Genomic DNA, 9,746 nt, shown 5'->3' on the forward strand with positions numbered 1-9,746 from the left:
GTGGATTCATCTTCATTCATCAATTGTGCTCTGGATAAATGCACCAGCATCCATAAGTTTTTTCTTTGCCGATTCCAGTTCAATTAAGACCATTTGTTTCTCCATTTTTCTTAGTACGTTCTTCTCACATACAGGATGTAAAACAAAACAATTAGCAACACTCCAAAAGGGTCCGAAAGTCTCACAGGCATAAACTTCATTTATTTGGTTAGAAAATTATGTAGGTGTTGGTCAAAGTTCAATGTCTAGAATATAAAGAAGAGATTTTTGATTGGTTTACAAATTTATAAGAGAGGGCGTGTTAATTGATTGATTGGTTATAAATTGAGGTCATTCATGTGTAATTCGATGATAAAGGAGGAGTTGAAGTAATCAGCTTTTGATTGGTTCAAGTTAAGACCAGAGGTGTGGCTGAGTGATTTTTTGCTCACTAATGCATGGAGGTGGAGCAATAGGGTATAAAAGATGATGTTCATGCAACATATTCTTCATTCAAGTCATTCAAAAATTGAACAATTCAACAAGTTTTCTTTTATTGATTTATTAACTATTTTTCTCAAGTTTAAATCGAAAATGACTTTCTGTGCCTTGTTCCATGCAATCATAAAGTCCAATGGAGCCATTGAAAGTTGTTTTAATTTTCTCAATAGTGTTTCAAGAATAAATTACAATCAAAATGCTCCAGGAAATCAACAGTTTTTCCATTATGTGTTAAATATACGTAAGGAATAAACCGCAAACAGAGGAAATGGATTAAAAACAGTGGTTTGTTTCGATGCTTATCTTGCTCTCTTTTGGATTTTTGAGAAATTCGACACTCAAGCACTGGACGAAATCGATATGAAGTTGGAAGAATTCACCGATATTTTAAATGGACACGAGGAGCTAGTTCAATCACCATTGGCGATTACTTTGCTGATGGCAAAGAGGCTGGCATATATTACACTCAAGCTAATTTGTAAACATACAACCAATCCTCAATTGAAATCAATGTTCTGCGAAGCTATCAAAGCTATAGAAGATGGAGATATGGATGATGATGATGAAGACGATATGTAATTGAATAATTTTTATACAATGTAAAAATTTACTTTTTAATCAATTTTGCTTATTTGAAAAAAACGCGGGAAACATGTGCCAGAAAGGTGTTTTATTACTACTATGGCTACTATTGAACTTAACAATATTTTAAGCACATTTTCAAGATTTTCAAATTCAAAATTTCATTTTCGTAACGTAAGTAAGTACGTTACGATTGACGTAATTATTGATGAGTTAGTAACATTTTATAGATGCACTGCTACCTTTAAGCCTTATGAAAGCTTCTGCTTTATGGATCATTTGAAAATTATCTTAAGACAGCAAAGCAACAGTTTAGTTATTTTATTGTTGTGCACCTTTTTGTACATCTTTGTATTGTGATTGTTTTCACCTGCATCAAAGTACCTAAAGTTGCCAAAAACAAAATCTCAACTCCAAGGTGAGTGGTTTTATGGTTGATATTCAACAATTAATAATCCATTTTTTCCTCTTCTTTATCTTCTCTCTTTATCTGCATTATAAAAGACAGATTCAATCTTAAACCGCGCCATAATTGCTAAGCTTAAAGATATCAGTTCAGTTTAATGGATGGGAGGTACTAGAAATAATATTTTCAACTTTAATGAACTTTTCCACATGAAACCGTTTGTGGATTCAGCTCTCTTGAATTTGAAGAATTTTGGTGAGAAAAATAAGAAACTGCAGATGGAGATTGATCAACTTTGTTTTAAAGAATGAATGCCTTCATGCAGCAATACAATCCTTCATTGAAGACGGAAATGATGCAGTTGAAAAAATGTTTCATTCTTCTTGAAAATGAGTAGTTTTCTTTTCCATTTTTTTCCTTATTTTTCATTGAAAATTTACCTTTTACTTTTAATTACTTACAATAAATGAATAACATTATTATCTATCATTGCTTTGCCTCTAATTCATGATAATAACCATCAAAAACGGTTCCAAGGACATGTGTCATCTCTGATAAAATTTGGCTTGAAAGACGTTTTGCTATCTTTTGAAAAATGGTGTCAAAGAAGCATTTTTATTACTACTCAGGCAGAATTATTTTCTTTATCATCATGACGAAGCACGTCCTCTACAATTTTCTTTTCATTTAGGTGATCAAGAATGCATTGAAACATTCTTCAGCTAGCACTTTTCAAATTACTCTTTTTTATATCTCACCGTTTCGTTACAATGGATTATTGGTCTTACTGCAACTTTGCTTTCTCGCATGTTTATGACAGGTTTACTGAAAGGGCCATTAGAATTAGAAATTAGAATTAGAAATAGAAAAAACATTCGCAATACAGAAATAGAATACTAAATCTTCTGATTTCAATGCATGGTTCTAAGGTTTGCAACAACAATAATCAGCTTGCATCGATTATTTGTAATCGCTGCTACAAAGTTTATTATGAATGGCTAAGATGGCTATTATTAAGAAAACGGCTATAAGTGAACAAATTTTTCTTTTTTAACTTTCTAAATCCCCCATTAATCCCATATGCTAGAAAAAGTGAAGCTTGCCGTGAAATTCTTGAAAAATTAAACCCCTAATACTGAAAAGTTTTTCATTAGACAATGTTGTTTAAGATTATTACACGATAAATTACTCATAAGCAGATGCACCAGTATTACCGTTTCATACGCTTCGGCTGCCCGGACCGGAGACAGAATTAACCAACACCCCCCTCATGGATGATTAGTTTCATGGTCCATTGAATTAACGCTTGATTGATTTTAAAACGGCTTTTCACACTGGAATTACCCGCTATTGAGTTCACTTGCAGGCCACTTTTCCGTTGCATAGCAACATAAGGTCATATGTTTTTAACCTAATGAAATGCAGGTTAAATTTTAGCAACCAAAACCAACTGAAAAAAAATTTGTGTTTTAAATTCGCTTCATTAATTTCAATTGTTAATCTTTTAAAATGGCCCCTAATGTAAGTAGAAACATGTATATGTTTTGACATGATTACTAATGTTTCGTTTATTTTTTCTTTGTGTATTTAGAAAAGAACCAAGCGATTGGTTGTCCAGCCCTATCCTCCAAAGACCACTCCATCACTGGTAAAATATGACCAAATTGATTATGAGGTGGAAGCTGACCACATCAGAGAAATTGATGGTGAACAGCGTGTCGCTCTGGAATCGGCGTGGTATAGTAAAACCAGTGAATACAATATGGGTGATGATGTTATTAAATTGCCAATAAAGCCTCGGGATCCCGAAATTTTCACCATTAAGGAGCTGGCGAAGAAAACTGTAGAAAGAAAAAAACAAATTAAAGGAAAAAAGTTTTCTCTTGCCCATATTGCTTGATTTTCATGTATTAAAATTTAATACATCTTTGAGGGTGGTGGTGGTTAATTCTGTTTCCGGTCTGGGCAGCAGAAGCGTATGAAACGGTACTACTTGCACCCAATGTAACTATGTATAGAGCACGAGAATTTTTTTCAAGTTTGCTAACGTTTGTATTTCATGAATAGATATTGTCATAATCATTAGTTCTTCTCTGGCTATCCTAAATAAGAATCTAATCGTTATTAGTAAAAATCTAAATCTGCAAAATTAATTTTTCAACGAATCTTTTAATTGCATGCATTTTAATACTTGATTTTCGGTATTAATATATAAATTAATTAATTGCGAATCTCAATTGCACTGGAATATGATTGACAATGAACTGGAGCATATTGGATGGAGAATTTTAAATTTATTATATTTTAGCACAAAGCTCATGATTTTATTTTACCATTTCTTTTTCAAGGGAACAAGTTTTATTGATGATTTACGCTCTTGTTTTAAACTCGAAGTTTTCATTTATCCTCTTTTAGCTTCAAGCAATCATATCATTTATCATAAAGATGAAGACAGAACAATCATCGAAGGAAATAATAATATTTCACCATGTTATTCATTCCCTGTAAATACAGATTAAAATGTTGTTCAAAATCATTCAGTTTCAATTTGTTCAATTTTTTACTCTTAAAGTTTCCTTTTTGCCGTCTTTTTGTAAAATTTTACAATCTATCACAAGAATCGATTAAAAACATACAAAATAAGAAACATTTTCTGAGCTTGATTTGACTTTAATTTGCTGAAAATTGTAAGCAAACAGAAAGCATGAAAAAGAGCAAGAAAATGCCATCAAAATGGCAAAGGAAGAGAAATGAAAGAGAATGAAAAACAAAATTTTGCTACCAAAAAAAGTTTGAATGAAAAAAGTTCTTGTTTTGTATTAATAGTTGAGCTCAAAAAGGCAAAGTGAAATATAATAATAATATTATTAATAAAGATAAAGCAGTGAACAACATGAGTGAATCGAGGAAGAGTAAAGAGGAAAAAGTAAAATGGGCGAAATGAAATGAAGAGAAAAAAAGAGAAGAGAACTGAGGTTATCTGGTATGAAATATAACCTTTGGAAGGGGCCTTACAGGGAGTGAGATATTGTCTGATGTTGAAAAGGGAGGGAAGCGAGGAAAGAATAGCGATGAACATTATTTTCCTTTTCTGTCAATGTGGCAAGAGAATGAGGATGAAATGATGAGGAGGCAAAAGGGAGGTAAATGGTGAAGAACCATTGAGTTTATTTTAAATCAAAAGCTAATTTCAATGGAATAAGAGAGAATGTGGAATTGATGAGAAAAAATTGAGTTTGCTTTTTTTGCTGCTGATTCTTTTCTTGTAAATTTTTGAGAAACTCAAGAGGAGAAGCAAAGAATAGGAAATGCAAGTTGAATTGATTGATTCATGTTTTTGTGGCCATCACAGTTTTCGGTTTAAATGTTGATCACTTGAAATGGAAAAGAATCATCATCAATTGCATCATTATCATCATGATCATCATCAGGACAAATATTTTAAGTGGCTTAATGTTGAGGATTGTTGCTATTGTTACTGGTTGAAAGGCACGAGAAAAGGAAATGAACAAAACTGAATCATGATTTTTTTGTTGTCGCATTGTCAACTTTGACTGCTTTGTCAATTGACGTGAACAACAGAAACAAATGTATTTTTATTGATGAAAATGTGAAATGCATTTTTTTCTCAAGAAAAGTGTCAACAAACATGATGAGATTGTATGCATTCATCATGAATAAACTTGATTTCAAATGTTGATAGTATTTCATGATGGTAAGGAAAAGTCCATTAAAAAGGGAATTTGAAAAGTTTAAACATTCAGTAAATGATACTTTGCATTCAACGAGAAAGATTCAAGTTTGAAAGACTGAAAGTGAGCAAATAAAGTTTACAATTTTTTCCATAAAAATTAATTTCCATTTTATTGCTTCGAACAAAAAACATTCTTGTTAAAATCTTTGACCAGGAAATTCATTGGTTTGACCTCTATATGAGGGTCATTTTCTGAAAATGCAATTTTTAATCTGAAAAATTTTCGCTTCAACTGCAACTCATCAACACGAAAGGGGATAAAATTGGCAACTGTTGATAGTCTGTGTAGCTGTGAAAACATTCTTTACTACTTTTGGTCAAGCTAACATTTTGGGCTGACGATGGGTGCTATCGTACTGTTGAAATGAATATCAGATTACATGACTTATCGAATTCAGGTGTTTATCGCAAGCACAGAAAAAGTTTTCGTAAAAAACATTTTCTCTGTAAGTCTTGACATTATCTCAAGTGCAAAGTGCTTCAAAGTCTTGCCAAAATGTTATTCATTTCTGACCTAAAGTGATCCCTTCTCAGGTTAAGCATTTGTTCAACCTTAGCCTTACCTTGACGAGGAAACAATTTCAACAATTTATCGTTTACAAAAGATAAAAGTTGACATTAAGGTAAGATGAACTTGTCTTTTATAAACTTTTTTGATCATTAAATTAACATTATCAAATTTTGATTTTTTTCATCTTCCTTTTTCTTCATCGTCATCATTTCTCTCATTCAAGTTTGGAGTAAAGTTTATTTAATCCCAGTCATTTGGCGGAGAGCAGAGAAACAAACATTACTTTGATACTCTTTAACTTTTCCCTTTTTATCATCATTACCGTCAACATTTACAGCAGCAACAAAATCATGTCACATGTGAGCTGAGTACAGAATCAAATTAAAACTCATTAAATGGTGAAAAATTTTGTTAGCTCAATTTCAACCTCATCAAGTTTCATACCTTTACTAAATTAGTGAGGAATGAAGAGAAAAGGCAAGAAAAAATCTCACATTTTTTCACTTCTTTTCCCTTCTCACCTCTATTTTGACACATTTTTCACTCTACAAAACATAAGAGCAAACATTTTTTCACCTTCTCAGCATGATGATGGTAATGATAATGATGATGATGCTTGAAGAAGCAAATAATTTGGAGCTACTTTTTATCATAAACGGATTCAGCAAAAAATTGTATCATCATGAAAACTTAAAAGTATGACATTCGACGTCAAAAAGTTTATTTAACTTTTCGTTTTTTTAAACTTCGTTTACTCGATTCTGCCAAGTTTAATGTCAATCACGAAGTGCCAATTTTCAGCATTTTTCATGAGCCTTATGAACGAAAATCTTGATGAATCATGAGGAGGTTTTAGCACACTTCAGAGTCATCACAATATTCACATTGAATTCCAGTTTATCATGATCATCAGATGGCAAAGATTATTGTTTTAAGAAGAAGATGGAAAGATAATGTTTACTGAAAACACATAAATGGAATGCATGTAAATTCAGTTTTCCCTTTACGTTTCATTCACTTTTCATTTATTCAAATCTCATTGTATCAAATGTCTTACATATGGTTGCTGAATAAACGATGAAACTTTTTTTTCTTTCAATTTTCCGTTTCAAACTTCTTTTCATGGTTGGATCATTGAATATTGAAACTGAATTAAATAAGTCTCGATATGCACCATTACGATTACTTCATGATTCTGTTGATTTTTAAGAGAAACTTGATAACTCTCGTTTCAGAACATTTACCTTTGAACAACATTTTAACATGTTTTCGAATGTAAAAAATGAATGGAGAATTCGCTGAACAGACGAACATTTGTTGTTCCATGATGAAAAATCTTCAAGTAGTTCATCGAAAGATCAAATTTGAGTTTTTTTCCATCAGATCATGAAAGATCAAACCCATCAAAGTCTACATATTTTATCAACATCAGAATTGAGTTTGAAAAGTATTTGAAGTTGTTTTCACTTGAAGTGGACAAAAGATAAGAATTCAGGAGAATTTTTCATAGTTGATTGATGGAAACGAAATTATTGAAATTACATGATTTGGTGAAACTTTGTTAATGAATTTCAACCTTTTAAATGAAACTAAATCTAAAGAGTTTTGAAAAACATGAAGAGAATGCAATCATTTGAAATTTAATAACATTTTTATAGCAAATAAAAAGGAACAAACTTCACAAGTTTTGTTCACTTTAAATCCCTGTTCACGTTTCTGGTAAAGATGAGACAATAAAATATCCAATAAAATAACTTCAAAGCCAGAAACATCAAATTATTTCAAAATAAAATCAAGCTCAATAGAACATTATACAACAGAAATAAACAAAACATCGTTTATCGGAATTCTTTATGAGTTCTTTTGTTTGATTTTGTACAAAAACAAAAGACTTTTCAATCAAAGAAATTTTTTGGAATTTTGGAAATTAAAGAAAAAAAACTAAAAATTTTAAATTAAAATGTGCAATTACAACTTTTATGATTGCGATATTCTAGGTTGCATACTGGGTGTTTTTTTATTTTTTCTACCTGTTTGTGTTCATAACTCAAGAACGGTTGATACTACAGACCTTAGGTTCGAACCATGAGCTTTAGCATTGCAGTACCATAAGTCTGAAGTCTAAAGGTAATCCAAGGTCAAACGATTATTTGTCCTTCAATTGACATTTGAAGGTCATTTTCGGTAAGTGCAATTTTTTTAGATTGATGTTGGTTACAAGCCTAAACCCAACCCGTGTGATAGATTATATCTGGAAACGATTGATCAGCTACATGGTATGGAAACATTCTTAACCCTTGCCTGGTATCTAATCTAAAAAAATTTGCACTTTCAGAAATACCATTTAGAGGTAAAATAGCGGATCGACCTTGGATGACCTTGAGACTTATGGTGCTGCAATCTGCTAAAGCTCATGGTTTGAACCTAAGGTCTGTAGCACCAACCGTTCTTGAGTTATGAACACAAACAAGTAGAAAAGTAAAAAAACCCCAGTTTATGCAGAATATAATGCAGTTCATATAATAATAGCGTATATATCGTAGATATTAGATCTCATTAAATATTACTTATTAGAACAATTAAATATTTTGCAACAATTTTCAATTCATTCAATCTGGTAAGTTTTTTTTACTATTATAATTGTACAGTTATTTTAATGATTTTTTTCTTTCAGGTTATGGAAACAATGATATTTTATGGGTATCATGGATTGGTTTGAACCTGATTAAACATATACATTGAAATCTCTTTCATTCAGTATTTTTGAACTTTACTGATGGCAGTTGTCGGAAATTCTGTGAAAAAACCAATTGTCTTGGAACTTTGAAGTAAGCCATCTGAAAATAGAATCGAAACATTCAGTACAAGAGACATGATAGAAATCTTATAAAAAGTTTACCTTTTCTTTGTAATATTTAATCACTTGCTCTTCGCCTAATTTTTTAGATTAATCATGAAATTTGATCCGAGCACATATCGCAAAGTCTGTCATCTGGTATGCCAAAACCTATTTCAAATTGAAATCGTACAATTTATGTTAAAAATTTATTTTATTCATTATAATACTTACAGCTGCATAAGATAGCAATGGGTGTGATATGAGAGCATCTGCAATCTCGACAGGATAGATATTAACCTCTCGAATAATAATATCTTTAAGTCCACCAAAAAATTTTTGTGCAACCCTTGGAATCCATAGTAGCCAAATCACCTGTATTATACCAGTGCACCTTATTCATTCAATCTCTCTATATGTGTTAAAAGTTGACTGCGTTTAGTTGGCAGTTTTTTGTTACTTTGTCACAATAAAATCTTCAAAAAAATTAACCTGTGACTGCACTGAAGAGCTGCATAAGTTTGATTAGGTTGATAGAATGTTGATCATGATACTAGACTTGAGCTGTGAAAAATAATGAGGAAAATGCCTAGAAAACTTTCAAGGTCATTCAAGGTGAATCCATTATTTTATCCCCTAATAGAAAATTTGAAGGTCGCTCTATTCGAGTACAAAATTTTCCAGATAAGTCGTTTTTTGTCACATGTTCTTGAATCTTGCTATTGGAAGGATAACCTATTTTTCAATATCAACTGCTTAACTGAACGGTATGTTAACACTCATATCCTTTAGTGAGTAATTATGAACAGAAGCAGAGGATAAGACTGGTGATTGAAAAACTGTCTTTTTCCAGTTTGCATGGAAACTCGAAAAACAGACTCAAATCTAACAAACTTTTACTCATTTGATTTTGTCAGTTCGGTGTTTACAAACGCAGAAGCAAATAAAACTTAATAAAATTGAATTGTGCAAGGTTTAGTTGGAAAGCAAAAATTGAATCAAAGTTTCTAAAAATTTCAAATTGAAATCGTGAAATTGATTGAAAAATTGATTCTCAAATTGCAAACCAAATTGAAATTAATTTTATTTACTTTTTTCTCTATTGATTGAACAGCTTCAACCTTTTTTATTTTCATGAACAGAATCACTCATGTCTATTTAGATTCACTTTTCATCT

The sequence above is a fragment of the Tetranychus urticae genome, chromosome 3, assembly GCF_039701765.1.
Source record: "Tetranychus urticae isolate SD_2017Ah chromosome 3, NJAU_TeUrti_SD_1.0, whole genome shotgun sequence".
In the NCBI taxonomy this organism is placed as follows: domain Eukaryota; kingdom Metazoa; phylum Arthropoda; class Arachnida; order Trombidiformes; family Tetranychidae; genus Tetranychus; species Tetranychus urticae.